We start from the raw sequence: 22849 nt of genomic DNA, 5'->3' as shown, positions 1-22849 counted from the left end.
GACAACTGTAAAGTTTGGTGGAGGAGGAATAATGGTCTGGGGCTGTTTTTTATGGTTCGGGCTCGTTAATTCCAGTGAAGGGTAATCTGTGCTTTCAACTATGTGGCAACAGTTTGGGCTAGGACCTTTCCTGTTTCAGCATGACAATGCCCCCTTGCTCAAAGCGAGGTCCATACAGAAATGGTTTGTCGAGATCAGTGTGGATACATTTGACTAGCCTGCACAGAGCCCTGACCTCAACCCCATCGAACAACTTTGGGATGAATTGGAATGCCAACTGTGAGCCAGGCCTAATCGCCCAATATCAGTGCCTGACGTCACTAATGTTCCAACAACTAGTGGAAAGCCTTCCCTAAAGCCTCCACTCCGCAGACCTACTCCATATTAAAGCCCATGATTTTGAAATAAGAATTTTGACAATCAGGTGTGCACATACTTATGGTCATGTGTAAATTGTGGGTTTGAGTTTAGTTTACTAGAGTCACAGCAGCTACTCTTCCTGGGGTCCACATAAAACGAACAAATACATGACAAAGTACAGAACAGTTATAGACAAGTACATGAAATACAATTACCATAATAATAATCAAAAACATGTTTTAAAAATAAGAAAAAAAGAGTTAAATATTGGAAAGACACAACAAAAATACCACTGTACTTACACACTAGTCACACGAGTAACTATTCATGTTCGTCCTTGCATAAATTCAAGCAGCACGTTACCAGTCCTTCACTGATCCAGATTAACCCTGAAGGTAATGTGTTTTAACCATGGAGTGGTTTTCTCATTTAACATAAGACATTTTGCCAGATATATTTAGCCTACAAGGGCCACCATTTGTGTTTGCCTGCTATCCAAACTAAAGACAGCAATTTGCTAGCTAACAACAGCTCTCAAAACATTCAAGGTCCAGAAAGCTACATAATCCGCTCTTCTGGCATCTGAGAAAAAAAAATGCTTTTAGCACCTTTCAACAGCTTCTTGCGCTATGATTTAGAAATGTTACCTTTTGATTTATAACATTTAATTCATCTGCAACTTGTAAAATTTTTAACCCACACAGTGTTCATATTCATTAAAGTATCTACGTAATGATGTTGAAACTTTGCAATACCTTTTCTGAAGCATTTATTGGTGGGTGGCCCATGGCCTACTACAGTCTATCTACTCACCCCCTAATCACTCACCAAACTCTCCTATTCTCTTCCTTCTCAAACAGGATTTTCTACATATTTCCACTGCACCTTCTAACCACTCTACGAGTCAGCTGTTGTTTTGAATAAGTGCTTGCATTTGCATGTGTTTGTGTGTGTCAGAGAGAGCATAGTCTGCTGCAGTTTTAGTCTGGTCAACTAGGTGGCACCAGAGTGAAACAGATGCTTGCTGTTGAGGGACAGAACCAGTCCTCATTCCCCTCTGCCTCCTCTCAGATGGATGTGCGCCAGAGGGCAGAGATGGCCTTTAAAAAAAGAGGGGGGGGGGGGGGGTAAAGAGAAGGAGGGAGAGAGTGAGAGAGACACCTGGAGGAGTGTATGTCGGTGAACAAGAGATGAGCAAGTCTAAGAGGAGATGACATATGAGGTCAAAAGAAAGAGGGACAGAGGGAACAAGATTAACAGCGAGGGAAATGAAACAAGACAGCAGTCAGGTAAACAAGCGAGGGAGGAATCTATTAGAGCTGAGAGATCAGAAGAGAGAGAGGGAGGGAGAGAAACAGAGAGGGGACTTACAGAAGAAAAAGGGGCTGAATTAACTGTCTGGTGACCTTTAGAGAGGCTAGACCTTGTCTGGCTGTTGCCACGACAAATGCATGTCGTGCTTTGGCTCTGTGCGTCTGCGTGTGTGTCTGTTCGTTCGTCTGTCGGTGTACATGCAGGCGTTTCTTTGTATGCAGGTGTGTGTTATTTCAACTTGCCCTCGCTCTGAACCCTTTCTCCATCCCGTCATCCTCCTCTCCATCCTTCCCTCCTCTCCTCTGAGGTTTGAAGGTAGGCAGGGATGACAGTCCTATATGGGACATCAAACAGAGCATATAACCCAGGTCCTCCCCACAGGCTTTTAGAAGTCTGACCACTGGTTCAGAACAGAACAGACTCTCACACACACCTTGATGTGGGTGTCCAGGTGCCTCGGTGATGTAGTAACTGTCTGAAACAAAACAAGAAAATAAACTATTCAAATCTAATCAAATTGTATTGGTCACACACACACGTACTTGGCAGATGTTATTGCCGGTGTGAGGAAATGCTTGTTTCTTGCTCCGACAGTGCAGTAATATCTAACAAGTAACATCTAACAATTTCACAACATACACCCAATACACACAAATCTAAGTAAAGAATTAAGAATAGTATATGGGCGAGCAATGCCAGAGCGACATAGACTAAGATACAGTAGAATAGTATAGAATACAGTATATAACATTTTAAAAAAGAAACGTCCCTTTTTCAGGACCCTGTCTTTCAAAGATAGTTCGTAAAAATCCAAATAACTTCACAGATCTTCATTATAGGACTCTAAAGAGGCCTTTCTACTGACTCTGAAAAACACCAAAAGAAAGATGCCTAGGATCCATGCTCATCTGCGTGAATGTGCCTTAGGTATGCCGCAAGGAGGCATGAGGACTGCAGATGTGGCCAGGGAAATACATTGCAATGTCCGTACTGTGAGATGCCTAAGACAGTGCTACAGGGAGACAGGACGGACAGGTGATCGGATTGCACAGGATTGGTACATCCGAACATCACACCTGCAGGACAGGTACAGGATGGCAACAATAACTGCCCAACTTACACCAGGAACGCACAATCCCTCCATCAGTGCTCATACTGTCCGCAATAGGCTGAGAGAGGCTGGACTGAGGGCTTGTAGGCCTGTTGTAAGGCAGGTCCTCACCAGACTTCACCGGCAACAACGTTGCCTATTTTTTGCTGAGTTTACATATGAGATGAATAATGCAAGAGATGTAAACATTATTAAAGTGGCATTAATAAAGTTACTAGTGTTCCATTTATTAAAGTGGCCAGAGATTTCAAGTCTGTGTATATAGGCAGCAGCCTCTGTGCTAGTGATGGCTATTTAACAGTCTGATGGCCTTGAGATAGGAGCTGTTTTTCAGTCTCTCCTTCTCACCTTCTAGATGATAGCGGGGTGAACAGGCAGTGGCTCGGGTGGTTGTTGTCCTTCATGATCTTCTTTGGCCTTCCTATGACATCTGGTGCTGTAGGTGTCCTGGAGGGCAGGTAGTTTGCCCCCTGTGATGCGTTGAACAGACCGCACCACCCTCTGGTGAGCCCTGCAGTTGTGGGCGGTGCAGTTGCCATACCAGGCGGTCATACAGCAGACAGGATGCTCTCAATTGTGCATCTGTAAAACTTTGTGAGGGTTTTAGATGACAAGCCAAATTTCTTCAGCCTCCTGAGGTTGAAGAGACGCTGTTGTGCCTTCTTCACCACACTGTCTGTGTGATTGACAGAGTCGAAAGCCTTGGCAAGGTCGATGAAGACAGCTGCACAGTACTGTCTTTTATCGATGGCGGTTATGATATCGTTTAGTACCTTGAGCGTGGCTGAGGTGCACCCGTGACCGGCTCGGAAACCAGATTGCACAGCAGAGAAGGTACGGTGGGATTCGAGATGGTCAGTGACCTGTTTGTTGACTTGGCTTTCGAAGACCTTAGATAGGCAGGGCAGGATGGATATAGGTCTGTAACAGTTTGGGTCCAGGGTGTCTCCCCCTTTGAAGAGGGGGATGACTGCGGCAGCTTTCCAATCCTTGGGGATCTAAGACGATATGAAAGACAGGTTTAACATGCTGGTAATAGGGGTTGCAACAATGGCGGCGGATAGTTTCAGAAATAGAGGGTCCAGATTGTCAAGCCCAGCTGATTTGTACGGGTCCAGGTTTTGCAGCTCTTTCAGAACATCTGCTATCTGGATTTGGGTAAAGGAGAACCTGGAGAGGCTTGGGCGAGTAGCTGCAGGGGGGGCGGAGCTGTTGGCCGAGGTTGGAGTAGCCAGGCGGAAGGCATGGCCAGCTGTTGAGAAATGCTTGTTGAAGTTTTCGATAATCATGGATTTATCGGTGGTGATCGTGTTACCTAGCCTCAGTGCAGTGGGCAGCTGGGAGGAGGTGCTCTTGTTCTCCATGGACTTCACAGTGTCCCAGAACTTTTTGGAGTTGGAGCTACAGGATGCAAACTCCTGCCTGAAGAAGCTGGCCTTAGCTTTCCTGACTGACTGCGTGTATTGGTTCCTGACTTCCCTGAACAGTTGCATATCGTGGGGACTATTCGATGCTATTGCAGTCCGCCACAGGATATTTCTGTGCTGGTCGAGGGCAGTCAGGTCTGGAGTGAACCAAGGGCTATATCTGTTCTTAGTTCTGCATTTTTTTAACGGAGCATGCTTATCTAAAATGGTGAGGAAGTTACTTTTAAAGAATGACCAGGCATCCTCAACTGATGGGATGAGGTCAATGTCCTTCCAGGATACCCGGGCCAGGTCGATTAGAAAGGCCTGCTCACAGAAGTGATTTAGGGAGCATTTGACAGTGATGAGGGGTGGTCGTTTGACTGCGGCTCCGTAGCGGATACAGGCAGTGATCGCTGAGATCCTGGTTGAAGACAGTGGAGGTGTATTTGGAGGGCCAGTTGGTCAGGATGACGTCTATGAGGGTGCCCTTGTTTACAGATTTAGGGTTGTACCTGGTGGGTTCCTTGATGATTTGTGTGAGATTGAGGGCATCTAGCTTAGATTGTAGGACTGCCGGGGTGTTAAGCATATCCCAGTTTAGGTCACCTAACAGAACAAACTCTGAAGCTAGATGGGGGGCGATCAATTCATAAATGGTGTCCAGGGCACAGCTGGGAGCTGAAGGGGGTCGGTAGCAGGCGGCAACAGTGAGAGACTTATTTCTGGAGAGAGTAATTTTCAAAATTAGTAGTTCGAACTGTTTGGGTATGGACCTGGAAAGTATGACATTACTTTGCAGGCTATCTCTGCAGTAGACTGCAACTCCTCCCCCTTTGGCAGTTCTATCTTGACGGAAAATGTTATAGTTGGGTATGGAAATCTCAGAATTTTTGGTGGCCTTCCTGAGCCAGGATTCAGACATGGCAAGGACATCAGGGTTAGCAGAGTGTGCTAAAGCAGTGAGTAAAACAAACTTAGGGAGGAGGCTTCTGATGTTGACATGCATGAAACCAAGGCTTTTTCGATCACAGAAGTCAACAAATGAGGGTGCCTGGGGACATGCAGGGCCTGGGTTTACCTCCACATCACCCGCGGAACAGGGGAGGAGTAGAATGAGGGTGCGGCTAAAGGCTATCAAAACTGGTCGCCTAGAGCGTTGGGGACAGAGAATAAAAGGAGCAGATTTCTGGGCATGGTAGAATGTATTCAGGGCATAATGCGCAGACAGGGGTATGGTGGGGTGCGGGTACAGCGGAGGTAAGCCCAGGCACTGGGTGGTGATGAGAGAGGTTGTATCACTGGACATGCTGGTTGTAATGGGTGAGGTCACCGCATGTGTGGGAGGTGGGACAAAGGAGGTATCAGGGGTATGAAGAGTGGAACTAGGGGCTCCATTGTAAACTAAAACAATGATAACTAACCTGAACAACAGTATACAAGGCATATTGACATTTGAGAGAGACATACAGCGAGGCATACAGTAATCACAGGTGTTGAATTGGGAGAGCTAGCTAAAACAGTAGCTAAAACAGTAGGTGAGACAACAACAGCTAATCAGCTAGCACAACAACAGCAGGTAAAATGGCGTTGACTAGGCAGGGAGGGTCGGATTAACTACACATAGAGCCTGAGTGCGGCTGGGGCCGACAGATAAAACATAAACAAGCAGAATGGAGTACCGTGATTAATGGACAGTCCAGCATGCATCAGCTATGTAGCCAAGTGATCAGTGTCCAGGGGGCAGCGGTGGATGGGGCAGGGAAGCTAGACTGGCGAGTATTATCCAGGTTAAAAATAAATAAAAAAACTGTCTGGCTGTGCAGAAGGTAAAAGGTAAAAGCCGCTAGCAGTGGCTAACAATGACTAAATAGCTTGTAGCTAGTTAGGTGGTTAGCTTCTGGAGGTTCTTGAGTGTGTTCTAAAAATAAAAAATAATAGCGATTCCGTATCACATTGGGTGAGGCAGGTTACCGGAAGGTATAAACAAATTAAAAATCGAAAAGAGATTGAAAGTAAATATGGGTCCAGTGAGTGTTTGGGACGCGGCGATTCAGATGGTTAGCAGGCCTGTGCTAACAAGCTAACAGTTAGTAGGCCGGGGCTAAACAAGGTAGCAGTTAGCGAACCGGGGCTAAACAAGGTAGCAGTTAGCGGACCGGGGCTAAACAAGCTAGCAGTTAGCAGGCCGAATTAGCAAGCAAGGAGATAGCAAGGGCTAGAATGTTAGCCTTTGGGGGGGGCGTCGCGATGGGGTGAGTCTGTTTATGCCTCTTCATGCGGTGACATCGATAGACCGGTCGTGGGTCCGGATATTGTAGCCCAGGAGTATGCTTCGGTGGTAGCACAGGAGCTCTGGCCGGGCTAGCTTCAAGCTAAGTGGGTGGAAACGCTAGCCAGGAGTAATCATCCGGGGTTGCGGTTAGCTAGTTAGCTAGTTGTGAAGATCCAGCTGAAAATGTTCCGTTTGCGGTGGGAATCCGGTGGGAATCCGGGGATAAAAAAATAATAGGTCCGTTATGCTCTGGTTAGAGTCGCGTTGTTCGAACTGGCGAGAGCTTTCCGAGCTTAAGGTTAGCTGATGACCGGTTAGCTGAAGACCGCTAGCAATGGTTTGCTGACTGATAGCTGGTAGTTAGCTGGCTAGCTTCAGTTGAGGGGATCCGGATCCGAAGTAAATATAAATACTTTAGAAAAAATAGCTACATTGGGTGAGGCGGGTTGCAGGAGAGTATTTAGAAGTTGAGGTTTAGCAAAATGTTTTAAAAGATATGCGAAGAAAAATATGTTAAAAAAACGATATATACGATATATACAAGGGACACGACACGACAAGACGTCCGACTGCTACTCCATCTTGGATCTTCTCTGACGAGTAAAAGAGAAGAGTAGAATTGCTTAAATTGATTGTTGATTTCTTGGGGATTGGTAGAAATTAAATCCGCTTCAACACAAATTTCAGGTATGGTGCTGCTAGCAGTGGATTGTGGAAGCTGGTGAGAACTTGCCAGCTTTCTCTCCGTGTTCACTCGATTTTAACAGAAGCCTTTCGGCTTGTTAAATTCCATTTGAAGTAGCAGTCTCTCTTTGTAGAGTTCCGGAGTTGGAGAAGAGGCATATCTGTTGTCCACATCTACAATGGGTTTAGATAGCTTCGATATGCATTTAGTGCGCTGTTTGTTGTCAGGTGCTGTGTATGAAAAAATGTGGCCCCTTAGATACGCTTTTAACGACTCATACACAGTAGAATGAGAAATGTCAGGGGTGCAGTTGACCTGTAAATAAAAATCTATGTGAGTTGATATATATATTTTTAAAGGCACTACATGATAGTAGTAATACTGTCCGGAAAGTGGATATCAAGCTGGACAGGGCTATGGTCTGAGATAAAGATGCTGTGATAGTTACAAAAGGAAGAATTCTATTGTTCTGCAGGAACAAGTCAATCCTAGAGTATGAGGGAAGGACTGGAGGAAACAAGTCAATCCTAGAGTATGAGGGAAGGACTGGAGGAAACAAGTCAATCCTAGAGTATGAGGGAAGGACTGGAGGAAACAAGTCAATCCTAGAGTATGAGGGAAGGACTGGAGGAAACAAGTCAATCCTAGAGTATGAGGGAAGGACTGGAGGAAACAAGTCAATCCTAGAGTATGAGGGAAGGACTGGAGGAAACAAGTCAATCCTAGAGTATGAGGGAAGGACTGGAGGAAACAAGTCAATCCTAGAGTATGAGGGAAGGACTGGAGGAAACAAGTCAATCCTAGAGTATGAGGGAAGGACTGGAGGAAACAAGTCAATCCTAGAGTATGAGCGAAGGACTGGAGGAAACAAGTCAATCCTAGAGTATGAGGGAAGGACTGGAGGAAACAAGTCAATCCTAGAGTATGAGGGATGGACTGGAGGAAACAAGTCAATCCTAGAGTATGAGGGAAGGACTGGAGGAAACAAGTCAATCCTAGAGTATGAGGGAAGGACTGGAGGAAACAAGTCAATCCTAGAGTATGAGGGAAGGACTGGAGGAAACAAGTCAATCCTAGAGTATGAGGGAAGGACTGGAGGAAACAAGTCAATCCTAGAGTATGAGGGAAGGACTGGAGGAAACAAGTCAATCCTAGAGTATGAGGGAAGGACTGGAGGAAACAAGTCAATCCTAGAGTATGGGGGAAGGACTGGAGGAAACAAGTCAATCCTAGAGTATGAGGGAAGGACTGGAGGAAACAAGTCAATCCTAGAGTATGAGGGAAGGACTGGAGGAAACAAGTCAATCCTAGAGTATGAGGGAAGGACTGGAGGAAACAAGTCAATCCTAGAGTATGAGGGAAGGACTGGAGGAAACAAGTCAATCCTAGAGTATGAGGGAAGGACTGGAGGAAACAAGTCAATCCTAGAGTATGAGGGATGGACTGGAGGAAACAAGTCAATCCTAGAGTATGAGGGAAGGACTGGAGGAAAAAACAAGTACTGTTTAGCAGTGGGATGGCTCCTCCTCCATCGATTAGACAAATGATGGGATTCTAGAATTGAGTTGATTATTGCGCTCAATTTTGAAGTTACATGGTTGGGCTTCGGTCTGGATCTGTCTAGACTTGGATGTAGTACACAATTGAAATCTCCGCCCGATATCAAATGATGAGAGTTGAGGTCGGGAAGTGTTGCAATGAGGTCAGGGGGAAATGTTTGCGTCATCCCAATTAGGACCAGAGAGGTTAGCCAGAGCAACCTGTGTGTTAAACAATTTTCCCATCACTGTAACATATCTTCCATTAGTATCTGAAATTACTTTGGAGGAGACAAACGGGGTGCTGTTTCTGATAAGGTTGGCTGTCCCTCTGGCCTTGGCACTAAATTTGAAGTGAAATATTTGGTCTACCCATCCTCTCTTTAGTTCATCATGGTCGCTGGACCGGAGATGGTCTCCTGGAGACAAACGATGTCCATACTTAGGATGAGCACACACTCGGCTATGCTTGACCACACGATTCATGCCTTTTAAGTTCCAGCTGGTGGAGCCTAGAGCACGTGAATTAGGCATAGTCAGAGTAATTACACTGAACAAAAATATAAACGCAACATGTAAAGTGTTGGTCCCATGTTTCATGAGCTGAAATAAAGATCCCAGAAATGTTCCATACGCAAAAATATCGTACTTATCAAAATGTTGAGCACAAATTTGTTCACCTCACTGTTCGTGAGCATTTCTCCTTTGCCAAGATATTCAATCTGCCAGACAGGTGTGGCATATCAATAAACTGATTAAAAAGCATGAACATTGCACAGGCCACCTTGTGCTGGGGACAATAAAAGGCCACTCTAAAATGTGCAGTTTTGTCACACAACACAATGCCACAGACGTCTCAAGTTTTGAGGGAGAGTGCAACTTGCATGCTGACTGCAGGAATGTCCACCAGAGCTGTTGCCAGATAATTGAATGTTAATTTCTCTACCATAAGCTCCCTGCAATGTCGTTTTAGAGAATTTAGCAGTATGTCCAACCGGCCTCACAACCGCAGACCATGTGTATGGCTACATGTGGGCGAGCGGTTGCTGATGTCAATGTTGTGGACAGAGTGCCTCATGGTGGTGGTGTGGTTATGGTATGGGCAGGCATAAGCTACAAACAACGAACACAATTGCATATTAACGATAGCAATGTCAATGCACAGAGATACCCTACGGAGAGATCCTTGATGAAAACCTGCTCCAGAGCTTTCAGGACCTCAGATTGGGTTGAAGGTTCACTTTCCAACAGGACAATGACCCTAAGCACACAGTCAAGACAACGCAGGAGTCCTTGAGTTGCCCAGCCAGAACCCGGACTTGAACATCTCTGGAGAGACCTGAAAATAGCTGTGCAACGACGCTCCCCATCCAATCTGTCAGAGCTTGAGAGGATCTGCAGAGAAGTTTTTGTTTTGTTATGTAGTTCATCTGTATGTAGTTTATTTTTTATATAGCTTATTTATCGGTTTTAAGATATGAGAACAGAAACAAAAACTGTACAACAACCCCAACCCCTCATTCACCCACCCACCCATCCCATCCACACCAATAATAAAAACAAAAACAATGGGGGGAAAAAATCGGTATCAGGTTAAGCCAAACTTTTGTTTGGACCCATGTAAAGTGTACCTAACCTTTTCCGGAGGCAGAGATGACATCACCTCCTCAACCCAAAGCATAAAGGAAGGCGGCTTTGCAGACTTCCAGTGAAAGAGGACAAGACGGTAAGCTAGCTGCGAGGCTAATTCTGTCGCATTCGCCTGATGTCGCATTCGCCTGATGTGTGATAACATTCTGGTCTAGGGGAAGTACCACAAACATAACATTGAACGTGTTGGTTTTAATACAAATACAGTACCAGTCAAAAGGTTGGACACACCTACTCATTCAAGAGTTTCCTTACAACCCAAAAAGTGTTAAATAATTCAAAATAGATTTTATATTTGAGATTCTTCAAAGTAGCCACATTGTGCAAAGCTGTCATAAAGGCAAAATCTTGGCATTCTCTCAACCAGCTTCATGAGGAATGCTTTTCCAACAGTCTTGAAGGAGTTCCCACACATGCTGAGCACTTGTTGGCTGCTTTTCATTCACTCTGCGGTCCAACTCATCCCAAACCATCTCAATTGGGTAGAGGTTGGGTGATTGTGGAGGCCAGGTCATCTGAGGCAGCACTCCATCACTCTCCTTCTTGGTCAAATAGGCCTTACACAGCCTGGAGGTGGGTTGGGTCATTGTCCTGTTGAAAGATAAATTATAGTCCCACTAAGCGCAAACCAGATGGGATGGCGTATCGCTACAGAATGCTGTGGTAGCCATGCTGGTTAAATGTGCCTTGAATTCTAAATAGATCACTGACAATGTCACCAGCAAAGCACCCCTACACAGTCCCACCTCCTCCTCCATGCTTCACTGTGGGAACCTCACATGTGGAGATCATCCGTTCACCTACTCTGCATTTCACAAAGACATGGTGGTTGGAAGGAAAAATCGCAAATTTGGACATATCAGACCAAAGGACAGATTTCCACCAGTCTAATGTCCATTGCTCGTGTTTCTTGACCTATGAAAGTCTCTTCTTATTATTGGTGTCCTTAAGTAGTGGTTTCTTAGCAGCAATTCGACCATGAAGGCATGATATATGCAGTCTCCTCTGAACAGTTAATGTTGAGATGTGTCTGTTACTTGAACTCTTGTGAAGCATTTATTTGGGCTGTAATCTAAGGTGCAGTTGACTCTAATGAACTCTGGGTCTTCCTTTCCTGTGGCGGTCCTCATGAGAGCCAGTTTCATTATAGCGCTTGGTGGTTTTTGCAACTGCACTTGAAATTTTCTGCATTAACTGACCTTCATGTCTTAAAGTCATGATGGACTGTTGTTTCTCTTTGCTTATTTGAGCTATTCGTGTCATAATACGGACTTGGTCTTTTACCAAATAGGGCTATCTTCTGTATACCACCTCTACCTTGTCACAAGACAACTGATTGACTCAAACTCATTAGGAAGGAAGGACATTTCTCAAGTTAACGTTTAACAAGGCTCACCTGTTAATTGAAATGCATTCCAGGGAACGGATTCACAAAACCTTCTTAAGAAGAAATGTCTTTCTTAACTATAGACATATGAAGAAAGTTAAGCAAAGTCGCTATTCCTTAATAAAGTTATTGGAAATGTTTTTTTCCTATGTTTCTTCCTAAGAAAAAAGTGAAGAAGAAATGGGATTCTTGAAAATAATGTTTTAGGATTTCTTCTTGGAAATGTACATAGTTTTAGGACAGCTAAAACCTTGTTTTGAAACTAATGGATACTTTTGTAAACATGAACGTTTTGTTGCGCAACAGACACAGTTACTGGATATTTAGATACAGCAAGAACACAAATTAAACATTAAACTAGCTAGCTAGATAATGGAAGTGTTAAATAGCTAGCGCTATATCGTCAATTTGCAAAGAAAAGCTTGGCTAACTTAGCGAACGTTAACATCGTTAGCTATGTTGTTGGCTATAATGTTGCTTTTTTTACGGCGTCACACATTGCCATACCCCCGACAGCAGAGACAGACTCGGCCACTCTCGCCCATCCTCTCTTTTGGTCCCTGCAGCGACCCCGCTGTTATCAAGTCTCCCCAACATCAACCTTTTCCTGGGTGCCATTTCCTCCACCGTCACTTCAAGACACGCTCTTGTTTTCTGAAGTTTTTATTGTGCCTTGGTTATCCGTTTCTGATCTTGCTATAGCTAGTCTGAAGGCTATAATGTTTGAAAAATAACGAAATAACCAAACCCCATCATCATCATCACATAAGCTCATTTATTGGTTTCAAGCACGTCACTAATGTCAATGACACATAAGAAGATATTTACAAAGTTCATAAGAAAACTACGAATTCCTAAGAACATTTTGAAGAATTGCGTTTACGAACTATCTTATGAACTTCTTATTTTTTTCCTTAAGAAACTTCTTATGTTTTTTCGGTAGTAATGTTTTGTGAATCCGGCCCCAGGTGACTACCTCATGAAGCTGGTTGAGAGAATGCCAAAAGTGTGCAAAGCTGTCATCAAGGCAAATGGTGGCGACTTTGAAGAATCTCAAATATATTTTGATTTGTTTAACACTTTTTTGGTTATTACATGACTCCATATGTGCTATTTCATAGTGTTGATATCTTCACTATTATTCTACAATGTAGAAAATAGTAAAAATAAAGAAAAACCCTTGAATGAGTAGATGTCTAAACGTTTGACTGGTGATATATGTGTAATAAAACTATTAGCGTCAACACGTTCAATGCTATTTTTGGAGTACTTCCCCTACACCAGAATGTTATCACATATCAGGCGAATGCGACAGAATTTTGCCTCGCAGCTAGCTCACCGTCTTGTCCTCTTTCACTGGAAGTCTACAAAGCCGTCTTCCTTTATGCAGTGGGATAATTAAGGAGGTGATGTCATCTCTGCCTCCGGAAAAGTTTAGGGTCACTGTGCATAGATCCAGACAAAAGTTGGACTAAACATGATCCCCAGTCATACAATACGCGGAGAGCCCGTCTTTTACTTAGTATAACTTGTATATTTGGATGGATGGGATGGGTGGGTGAATGAGGGGTTGGGGTTATTGTACTGTTACTGTTTCTGTTCTCATATCTGAAAATCTGTAAATAAACTATATAAAAAATGTACCACATACAAATAAACTACACAACAGAAACTTTCTTCAACTGAACAGCAGGAAAAGCGAGGCCCTACTTGTTGTCACCCACCACCAGGTCCAGCACGAACTAAAAACACACCTCACCATTGCAGGACAAGAACATCTCTTTCCCCCCTCAGTTTCCAATCTGGGTGTAAAGGTTGATTCCTCCCTGACCTTTGACAGCCACGTCAAACAACTGTGTCAAGTGTCATTCTATCACTTCAAGAACATTGACAAACGCCGTCCCACACTCACTCACTCTGGTGCGGATGAGCTTGTCCACGCCTTTATGTCCTCAATGCTGGACGACTGCAATGCACTGTTCATCGTGATCCATGGCAGAAGTCTCCAGAAGCTCCAATACAGAGCTGCCAGTATCCTGATGAGAGTACGGAAACACCATCACATCACCCCCATCCTGGCACCTCTGGCTCCCCGTCTAATTCCTGATTGAATTCAAAACCCTCCTGCTGGCTTTCCAGTGTATTCATGGCAATCCTTATCGCAAAGAACAATGTGTGTGTGTGTGTGTGTGTGTGTGTGTGTGTGTGTGTGTGTGTGTGTGTGTGTGTGTGTGTGTGTGTGTGTGTGTGTGTTGTGTGTGTGTGTGTGTGTGTGTGTGTGTGTGTGTGTGTGTGTGTGTGTGTGTGTGTCTGTGAGGCTGTAATATGTGGCACATTAATATGATATCAATATTCAGCTATCGGCAGCTTCCTTTCTACTCTCACTCTGGATAGGAAATTACCTGCAATTTTCTCGCCAGTACGTGTGTGTGTGAACACGTAATAGTGAGAAAATTGCAGGTAATTTCCTATAGGCCCTAATGGCATCCACAGTGAGAGGAGAAGAGAGACAGAAAGCGGCTAATATTGATCAAACATCAATTTGCCACATATTACAGGCACACACACACACACACTCTCTTTCTCTCTCTCTCTCACACACACACACAGACACACACACACATGCTAAAGCAGATGGGTTCACGTAGAGGAGCTGTAACCATAACAACCTGGCCATCCAGAACAACCTCTCTCTGTGTCTATATCTCTATGACCTGTTTCTGTCTCTCCTCCCCTCTCAGTCACTTTGTCTCTCTTTCTTTGTCTACCTTGCTTTTTCTCCCACTGCATCTCTCTCTTCCTCTCTTCCTCTCTTCCTCTCTTCCTTCTCTTCCTCTCTTCCTCTCTTCCTCTCTTCCTTCCCTTCCTCTCTTCCTCTCTTCCTCTCTTCCTTCCCTTCCTCTCTTCCTCTCTTCCTCTCTTCCTTCCATTCCTCTCTTCCTCTCTTCCTCTCTTCCTTCCCTTCCTCTCTTCCTTCCCTTCCTCTCTTCCTCTCTTCCTTCCCTTCCTCTCTTCCTCTCATCCTCTCTTCCTTCCCTTCCTCTCTTCCTCTCTTCCTTCCCTTCCTCTCTTCCTCTCTTCCTTCCCTTCCTCTCTTCCTCTCTTCCTTCCCTTCCTCTCTTCCTCTCTTCCTTCCCTTCCTCTCTTCCTCTCTTCCTCTCTTCCTTCCCTTCCTCTCTTCCTCTCTTCCTCTCTTCCTTCCCTTCCTCTCTTCCTCTCTTCCTTCCCTTCCTCTCTTCCTCTCTTCCTTCCCTTCCTCTCTTCCTTCCCTTCCTCTCTTCCTCTCTTCCTCTCTTCCTCTCTTCCTTCCCTTCCTCTCTTCCTCTCTTCCTTCCCTTCCCTTCCTCTCTTCCTTCCCTTCCTCTCTTCCTTCCCTTCCTCTCATCCTCTCTTCCTTCCCTTCCTCTCTTCCTCTCTTCCTCTCTTCCTTCCCTTCCTCTCTTCCTTCCCTTCCTCTCTTCCTCTCTTCCTTCCCTTCCTCTCTTCCTCTCTTCCTTCCCTTCCTCTCTTCCTCTCTTCCTCTCTTCCTTCCCTTCCCTTCCTCTTGTTAATACCAGCGCTGTCAAACACTGGTTTGAAAACAGAGGAACAATAAAAAATGATCTGTCATCATTGGATAGGAACACAAAGGAGTTATATGTCAGTTATGTTTCTCTCTCTGATACACACACACACACACACACACACACACACACAGAAAACACACGGTCAACACACTCAACACACACACTCATCATTGCAGAACATGCAGTCACAGGTGGCTGATGAGGGCTTACAATATCCTTATTTACTATCAATTCAATTTAAATTTAAATGTGTGTTCACTCAGACTGTTAACACTCAATCAGATGTGTTAACTGCCATGATAGCAGCTGCACGGTTTCGATTAATTAGCAAATGATTTCATTTTTGCAGGCCTATTATGAGATCAGACTGAAGTTGTTGTTCCTGTGGAGTTCCTCCAGACACCAGAGCCTGTTGTGGAAAATACTGAATCAAATACTTCTCAGATACCGGCGCTTGTGAATCCAAATAGACTTTATTACAGAGAGTAGCAAAGCCGAGCAATTCCATTCTTAGTGCTTGTTACGTCCTGACCTTAATTCCTTTTTTATGTCTCTATTTTAGGTTCTTCAGGGCGTGAGTTGGGGTGGGCATTCTATGTTTTGTTCTATGTTTGTATTTCTATGTGTTTGGCCTGGTATGGTTCCCAATCAGGGGCAGCTGTTTTCTGTCTCTGTACCAGACAGGACTGTTTCGTTTGTTCCGTTTTTGTCATTTTTGTTTTAGTGTTCAGTGTAATAAATAGATCATGAACACGTACCACGCTGCACCTTGGTCCTCTCCTTCTTCCACCTACGACGATCGTTACAGAACTACCCACCAATAAAGGACCAAGCAGCGTGGTAAGAAGGAGGAATGGACACGGGAGGACATTCTGGACAGGAAGGGATCCTACACATGGGAGGAGATCCTGGCCGGAAGGGATCGCCTCCCATGGGAACAGGTGGAGGCAGCCAGGAGAGGTGAACCAGCGGTACGAGGGAACACGGCTGGCAAGGAAGCCCGAGAGGCAGCCCCAAAAATGTATTGGGGGGAGACACACGGGGAGATTGGCAAAGTCAGGTAGGAGACCTGAGCCAAATCCCCGTGCTTACCGTGGAGAGAGAGTGACCGGGCAGGCACCGTGTCCCCAGTGCGCATACAAAGCCCGGTGCGCTACATCACAGCTCCTCGTATCAGCCGGGCTAGAGTGGGCATGGAGCCAGGAGGGATGAAGCCGGCTCAGCGCATCTGGTCTCCAGTGCGTCTCCTCGGTCCGTGTTATATGGCACCAGCCCTACGCACTGTGTCTCCCGTTTGTCTGCACAGCCCAGTGCGTCCTGTGCCTGCGCCCCGCAAGTGCCGGGCTAAAATCAACATCCAGCCAGGACGGGTTGTTCAGGCCCTTAGTTTGAGACCTCCAGTGCGCCTCCACAGACCGGTCTATCCTTTGCCTCCTCCAAGAACCAAGTCTCCTGTGTCCCTCCAGTCCAGATCTGCTAGAGCCTACCTCCAGTCCGGACGCTCCAGAGCCTCCCTCCAGTCCGGAAGCTCCAGAGCCTCCCGTCACTCCGGCGCTGCCAGAGTCTCCCGTCTATTCGGGGCCCGCTGAAAGGGTCCCCAGTCCGGGGTCGGCGGCGAGGGTCGCTGCTCCAAATGTGCCACCTAAGTGGGCCCAGACTAAGGTGGAGTGGGGTCCATGTCAGGCGCCAGAGCCACCATCGCGGACAGATGCCCACCCAGACCCTCCCCTATGGGTTTAGGTTTTGCGGCCAGAGTCCGCACCTTTGGGGGGGGGGGGGGGTACTGTCCCGTCCTGACCTTAGTTCCTTTTTTTATGTCTCTATTTTAGGTTGGTCAGGGCATGAGTTGGGGTGGGCATTCTATGTTTGTTCTATGTTTGTATTTCTATGTGTTTGGCCTGGTATGGTTCACAATCAGAGTCGGCTGTCAATCGTTGTCTCTGATTGAGAACCATATTTAGGCAGCCTGGTTTCGCCCTTGAGTTGTGGGTAGTTGTTTGTCTCTTCCTCTGTACCAGACAGGACTGTTCCGTTTGTTCCGTTTTTGTTATTTTTGTTCTAGTGTTCAGTGTAATTAAAGATCATGAACACGTACCACGATGCACCTTGGTCCTCTCCTTCTTCCACCTACGATGACCGTTACAGTGCTTGGTTTTTATACAGTCTTACCCTTACATAACGTCATCACTTCACTTTATGAATCTTGTTGTCTTACTTAGTTTCCATTCTCTTATTGGCTCAGACATTGGGGCATAGATTCTATTGGTGGCATGACATGCATACTCCTACTGTTGCCTATCACTGATTAGCTAATATTCCTGTCCAAAGGTCTTCACAAGTTCAGACAGATGTTGTCTATGTGTGATTAACCCATTTGCGTGTCCAGTAGCCTTCACAAGATCAGACATGGCCCAGACCAGACACGTCTTGTTGGTTGACCTTGCCTCATCCACACAGATTCTGCTTACGTACTGTTCTGTACATGTCCAATGGTCAATTCCATGTTGATCCAGCTTTGTACACTAACATAGCCTCAGCCTTCATTCTGTTTACACATGTCTAATATTTAAACTTATATCGATTATTCTTTCTACTTCAAAGAGAACAGTATATGTTACTAAAAATCAACCATAGTCATGAATTTTCACCTACAAGCCCCATTTATATCTGGTGCTAATATTCATCCTTTGTCCTGATCTTGTCCACATTCTGATTGTGCCCGCAATTTTAGACAGGTGTAGACGATTAAAATACACATTGTCTGATTGGGATCAGATCTTTCTGACCAGCTCCGGAAGTAGTCAGGCACACATTGTGAAAACAGATCTGGATGGTTGAGCCATTTAAATCATCATTATAACGTTCTCTAAAATCCTTGACAGGTAGCACCATTGACTTAAGGCATCAGTAATTGTCTTAAAATACGTCCATGTTAGTTTGAAAGACTATCTCTCAAATAATTTTCAAACAGGGATGCAACATCTAATCTGGTCACAATGCAAACATAGTGAACAGATAAGCGACACATTTTACTACAATGTGTAGACGCACCAAACCTTAAATCAAATAGTGATTGGATCACGTATTTTAGATCATGAAACTCACGTTTGCTCAAGGTGTAAAAGAGGCTCTGGTGGCACCTGAGCTCATCTCAAGCCTCGTTTATACCTGGTTCTAACATGTGTCCTTTGTCTTGAATTTTTTTGACAGATGTAGACGATTAAAAGAGGGATTGTGATCTGATTGTGATCAGATCTCCCTGACAACCTCTAGAGGTAGCCAGGGAGTCATTGTATCTGGGTATCAATAAAGTGTCAACAGATCTGGATTAAACCATTGAAATCATCACTATACCTCTAAAACCATTGTACCACCATTGACTCATGGCATCAATTATCTTAAAAATAAATGATTTCATTTTTGTTTAAAATAATAAAAATAAAAAAATTGCATATAGGGGAGCACCAGGAAATCTGGTCATATAGGGGAGCACCAGGAAATCTGGTCATATAGGGGAGCACCAGGAAATCTGGTCATATAGGGGAGCACCAGGAAATCTGGTCATATAGGGGAGCACCAGGAAATCTGGTCATATAGGGGAGCACCAGGAAATCTGGTCATATAGGGGAGCACCAGGAAATCTGGTCATATAGGGGAGCACCAGGAAATCTGGTCATATAGGGGAGCACCAGGAAATCTGGTCATATAGGGGAGCACCAGGAAATCTGGTCATATAGGGGAGCACCAGGAAATCTGGTCATATAGGGGAGCACCAGGAAATCTGGTCATATAGGGGAGCACCAGGAAATCTGGTCATATAGGGGAGCACCAGGAAATCTGGTCATATAGGGGAGCACCAGGAAATCTGGTCATATAGGGGAGCACCAGGAAATCTGGTCATATAGGGGAGCACCAGGAAATCTGGTCATATAGGGGAGCACCAGGAAATCTGGTCATATAGGGGAGCACCAGGAAATCTGGTCATATAGGGGAGCACCAGGAAATCTGGTCATATAGGGGAGCACCAGGAAATCTGGTCATTTTTTAAAAAATTTTTAAATTTTATTTCACCTTTATTTAACCAGGTAGGCTAGTTGAGAACAAGTTCTCATTTGCAACTGCGACCTGGCCAAGATAAAGCATAGCAGTGTGAGCATACAACAAAGAGTTACACATGGAGTAAACAATTAACAAGTCAATAACACAGTAGAAAACAAAGGGGGGGTCTATATACAATGTGTGCAAAAGGCATGAGGAGGTAGGCAAATAATTACAATTTTGCAGATTAACACTGGAGTGATAAAAGATCAGATGGTCATGTACAGGTAGAGATATTGGTGTGCAGAAGAGCAGAAAAGTAAATAAATAAAAAACAGTATGGGGATGAGGTAGGTGAAAAGGGTGGGCTATTTACCAATAGACTATGTACAGCTGCAGCGATCGGTTAGCTGCTCAGATAGCTGATGTTTGAAGTTGGTGAGGGAGATAAAAGTCTCCAACTTCAGCGATTTTTGCAATTCGTTCCAGTCACAGGCAGCAGAGTACTGGAACGAAAGGCGGCCAAATGAGGTGTTGGCTTTAGGGATGATCAGTGAGATACACCTGCTGGAGCGCGTGCTACGGATGGGTGTTGCCATCGTGACCAGTGAGCTGAGATAAGGCGGAGCTTTACCTAGCATAGACTTGTAGATGACCTGGAGCCAGTGGGTCTGGCGACGAATATGTAGCGAGGGCCAGCCGACTAGAGCATACAAGTCGCAGTGGTGGGTGGTATAAGGTGCTTTAGTGACAAAACGGATGGCACTGTGATAGACTGCATCCAGTTTGCTGAGTAGAGTGTTGGAAGCCATTTTGTAGATGACATCGCCGAAGTCGAGGATCGGTAGGATAGTCAGTTTTACTAGGGTAAGCTTGGCGGCTTGAGTGAAGGAGGCTTTGTTGCGGAATAGAAAGCCGACTCTTGATTTGATTTTCGATTGGAGATGTTTGATATGAGTCTGGAAGGAGAGTTTGCAGTCTAGCCAGACACCTAGGTACTTATAGACGTCCACATATTCTAGGTCGGAACCATCCAGGGTGGTGATGCTAGTCGGGCATGCAGGTGCAGGCAGCGACCGGTTGAAAAGCATGCATTTGGTTTTACTAGCGTTTAAGAGCAGTTGGAGGCCACGGAAGGAGTGTTGTATGGCATTGAAGCTTGTTTGGAGGTTAGATAGCACAGTGTCCAAAGACGGGCCGAAAGTATATAGAATGGTGTCGTCTGCGTAGAGGTGGATCAGGGAATCGGCCGCAGCAAGAGCAACATCATTGATATACACAGAGAAAAGAGTCGGCCCGAGAATTGAACCCTGTGGCACCCCCATAGAGACTGCCAGAGGACCGGACAGCATGCCCTCCGATTTGACACACTGAACTCTGTCTGCAAAGTAATTGGTGAACCAGGCAAGGCAGTCATCCGAAAAACCGAGGCTACTGAGTCTGCCGATAAGAATATGGTGATTGACAGAGTCGAAAGCCTTGGCAAGGTCGATGAAGGGGAGCACCAGGAAATCTGGTCATATAGGGGGGCACCAGGAAATCTGGTCATATAGGGGAGCACCAGGAAATCTGGTCATATAGGGGAGCACCAGGAAATCTGGTCATATAGGGGAGCACCAGGAAATCTGGTCATATAGGGGAGCACCAGGAAATCTGGTCATATAGGGGAGCACCAGGAAATCTGGTCATATAGGGGAGCACCAGGAAATCTGGTCATATAGGGGAGCACCAGGAAATCTGGTCATATAGGGGAGCACCAGGAAATCTGGTCATATAGGGGAGCACCAGGAAATCTGGTCATATAGGGGAGCACCAGGAAATCTGGTCATATAGGGGAGCACCAGGAAATCTGGTCATATAGGGGAGCACCAGGAAATCTGGTCATATAGGGGAGCACCAGGAAATCTGGTCATATAGGGGAGCACCAGGAAATCTGGTCATATAGGGGAGCACCAGGAAATCTGGTCATATAGGGGAGCACCAGGAAATCTGGTCATATAGGGGAGCACCAGGAAATCTGGTCATATAGGGGAGCACCAGGAAATCTGGTCATATAGGGGAGCACCAGGAAATCTGGTCATATAGGGGAGCACCAGGAAATCTGGTCATATAGGGGAGCACCAGGAAATCTGGTCATATAGGGGAGCACCAGGAAATCTGGTCATATAGGGGAGCACCAGGAAATCTGGTCATATAGGGGAGCACCAGGAAATCTGGTCATATAGGGGAGCACCAGGAAATCTGGTCATATAGGGGAGCACCAGGAAATCTGGTCATATAGGGGAGCACAAGGAAATCTGGTCATATAGGGGAGCACCAGGAAATCTGGTCATATAGGGGAGCACCAGGAAATCTGGTCATATAGGGGAGCACCAGGAAATCTGGTCATATAGGGGAGCACCAGGAAATCTGGTCATATAGGGGAGCACCAGGAAATCTGGTCATATAGGGGAGCACCAGGAAATCTGGTCATATAGGGGAGCACCAGGAAATCTGGTCATATAGGGGAGCACCAGGAAATCTGGTCATATAGGGGAGCACAATGCAGACACAGTTAGAGCACTGGGCCAGTAACTGAAAGGTCGCTGATTCGAATCCCCAAGCTGACAAGGTGAAAAATCTGTCAATGTGCTCTTCAGCAACCCTAATTGCTCCTGTAAGTTGCTCTGGATAAGAGCATCTGCTAAATGACTAAAATGTCAATATTGATCAGATCACAAAACTCACATATTAGCGCAAGGTGTATATTTGACTTAAGTTAACTTTCCTCAGGTTACTCGGGTACCTTATTCCCTACATAGTGCTCTAATTTTGAAATGAAAGTGTTCTCATCAGACTGATCAACAGGCAGTTTACAGCATCTCCCCAGGCAGACAGCAGGTCCTCTTGTTGAATGGGTTGTCCTGCAGGCTGTCTGCCGAGACAAACACTTAGAGAAAGTGAACTTCCCATTTAGACATTTCCAAGTTAACTTTCCTGATGTTGTCCAACATATAATACACAACTTTAGAAGTCGAGTTTTCTGTATCATAAATACGTACATTTTGTGTGTGTCAGCAGCATTCTTCAGCTGGTTCACAACTGTGACAGAAGGAAGTCTGGCTACTGTTTGATGCAGTAAATAATGTGTATTCACACTACAGTCAGGGAGCTGAGGTCACAATTTAATTCAATACACCACAAATATGAACACCGTAAAGCTCTAGGCAACATCTTCTGATGCACGACAAAACCAAACATGGACACAGCTGTATATTCAGTACAGAGTCATGATAACATAACATGACATGACTCATAAAACAGTTCAACTTTTCACGTTCATTTATGTAAACACACTCAAGAAGAATAATGACTATGATTCATAAAACATTGTGTGAACTGGCAAATCACAGAGGACATAATGTTCTCAGTTCTTCAGGTGTTTAAATGGTTTGATTACCTTATTAAAAGAAAGAGTGACAATCATGCATCAATCGCACTATGCTACTTATCGTCATGAACTCAACACACACAGACAGC

At 45.2% G+C, this 22849-nt stretch overlaps 1 long non-coding RNA gene across 1 annotated transcript; it reads right to left on the bottom strand.

Moving 5' to 3' along the window:
• Positions 1-453: 453 nt before the first annotated feature.
• On the bottom strand, positions 454-17423 carry LOC109880110 (uncharacterized). Its single transcript, XR_002253638.2, has 4 exons — positions 17388-17423; positions 13643-13762; positions 2108-2149; positions 454-2008 (listed from the first exon to the last, which is right to left on the bottom strand). It is a non-coding gene; the product is annotated as an uncharacterized LOC109880110 (long non-coding RNA).
• Positions 17424-22849: the final 5426 nt, after the last annotated feature.

This window comes from Oncorhynchus kisutch, linkage group LG29 (assembly GCF_002021735.2).
Source record: "Oncorhynchus kisutch isolate 150728-3 linkage group LG29, Okis_V2, whole genome shotgun sequence".
In the NCBI taxonomy this organism is placed as follows: domain Eukaryota; kingdom Metazoa; phylum Chordata; class Actinopteri; order Salmoniformes; family Salmonidae; genus Oncorhynchus; species Oncorhynchus kisutch.
The sequence above is the reverse complement of the archived record's forward strand: the minus strand, read 5'-3'. Positions and strand labels throughout refer to the sequence as shown.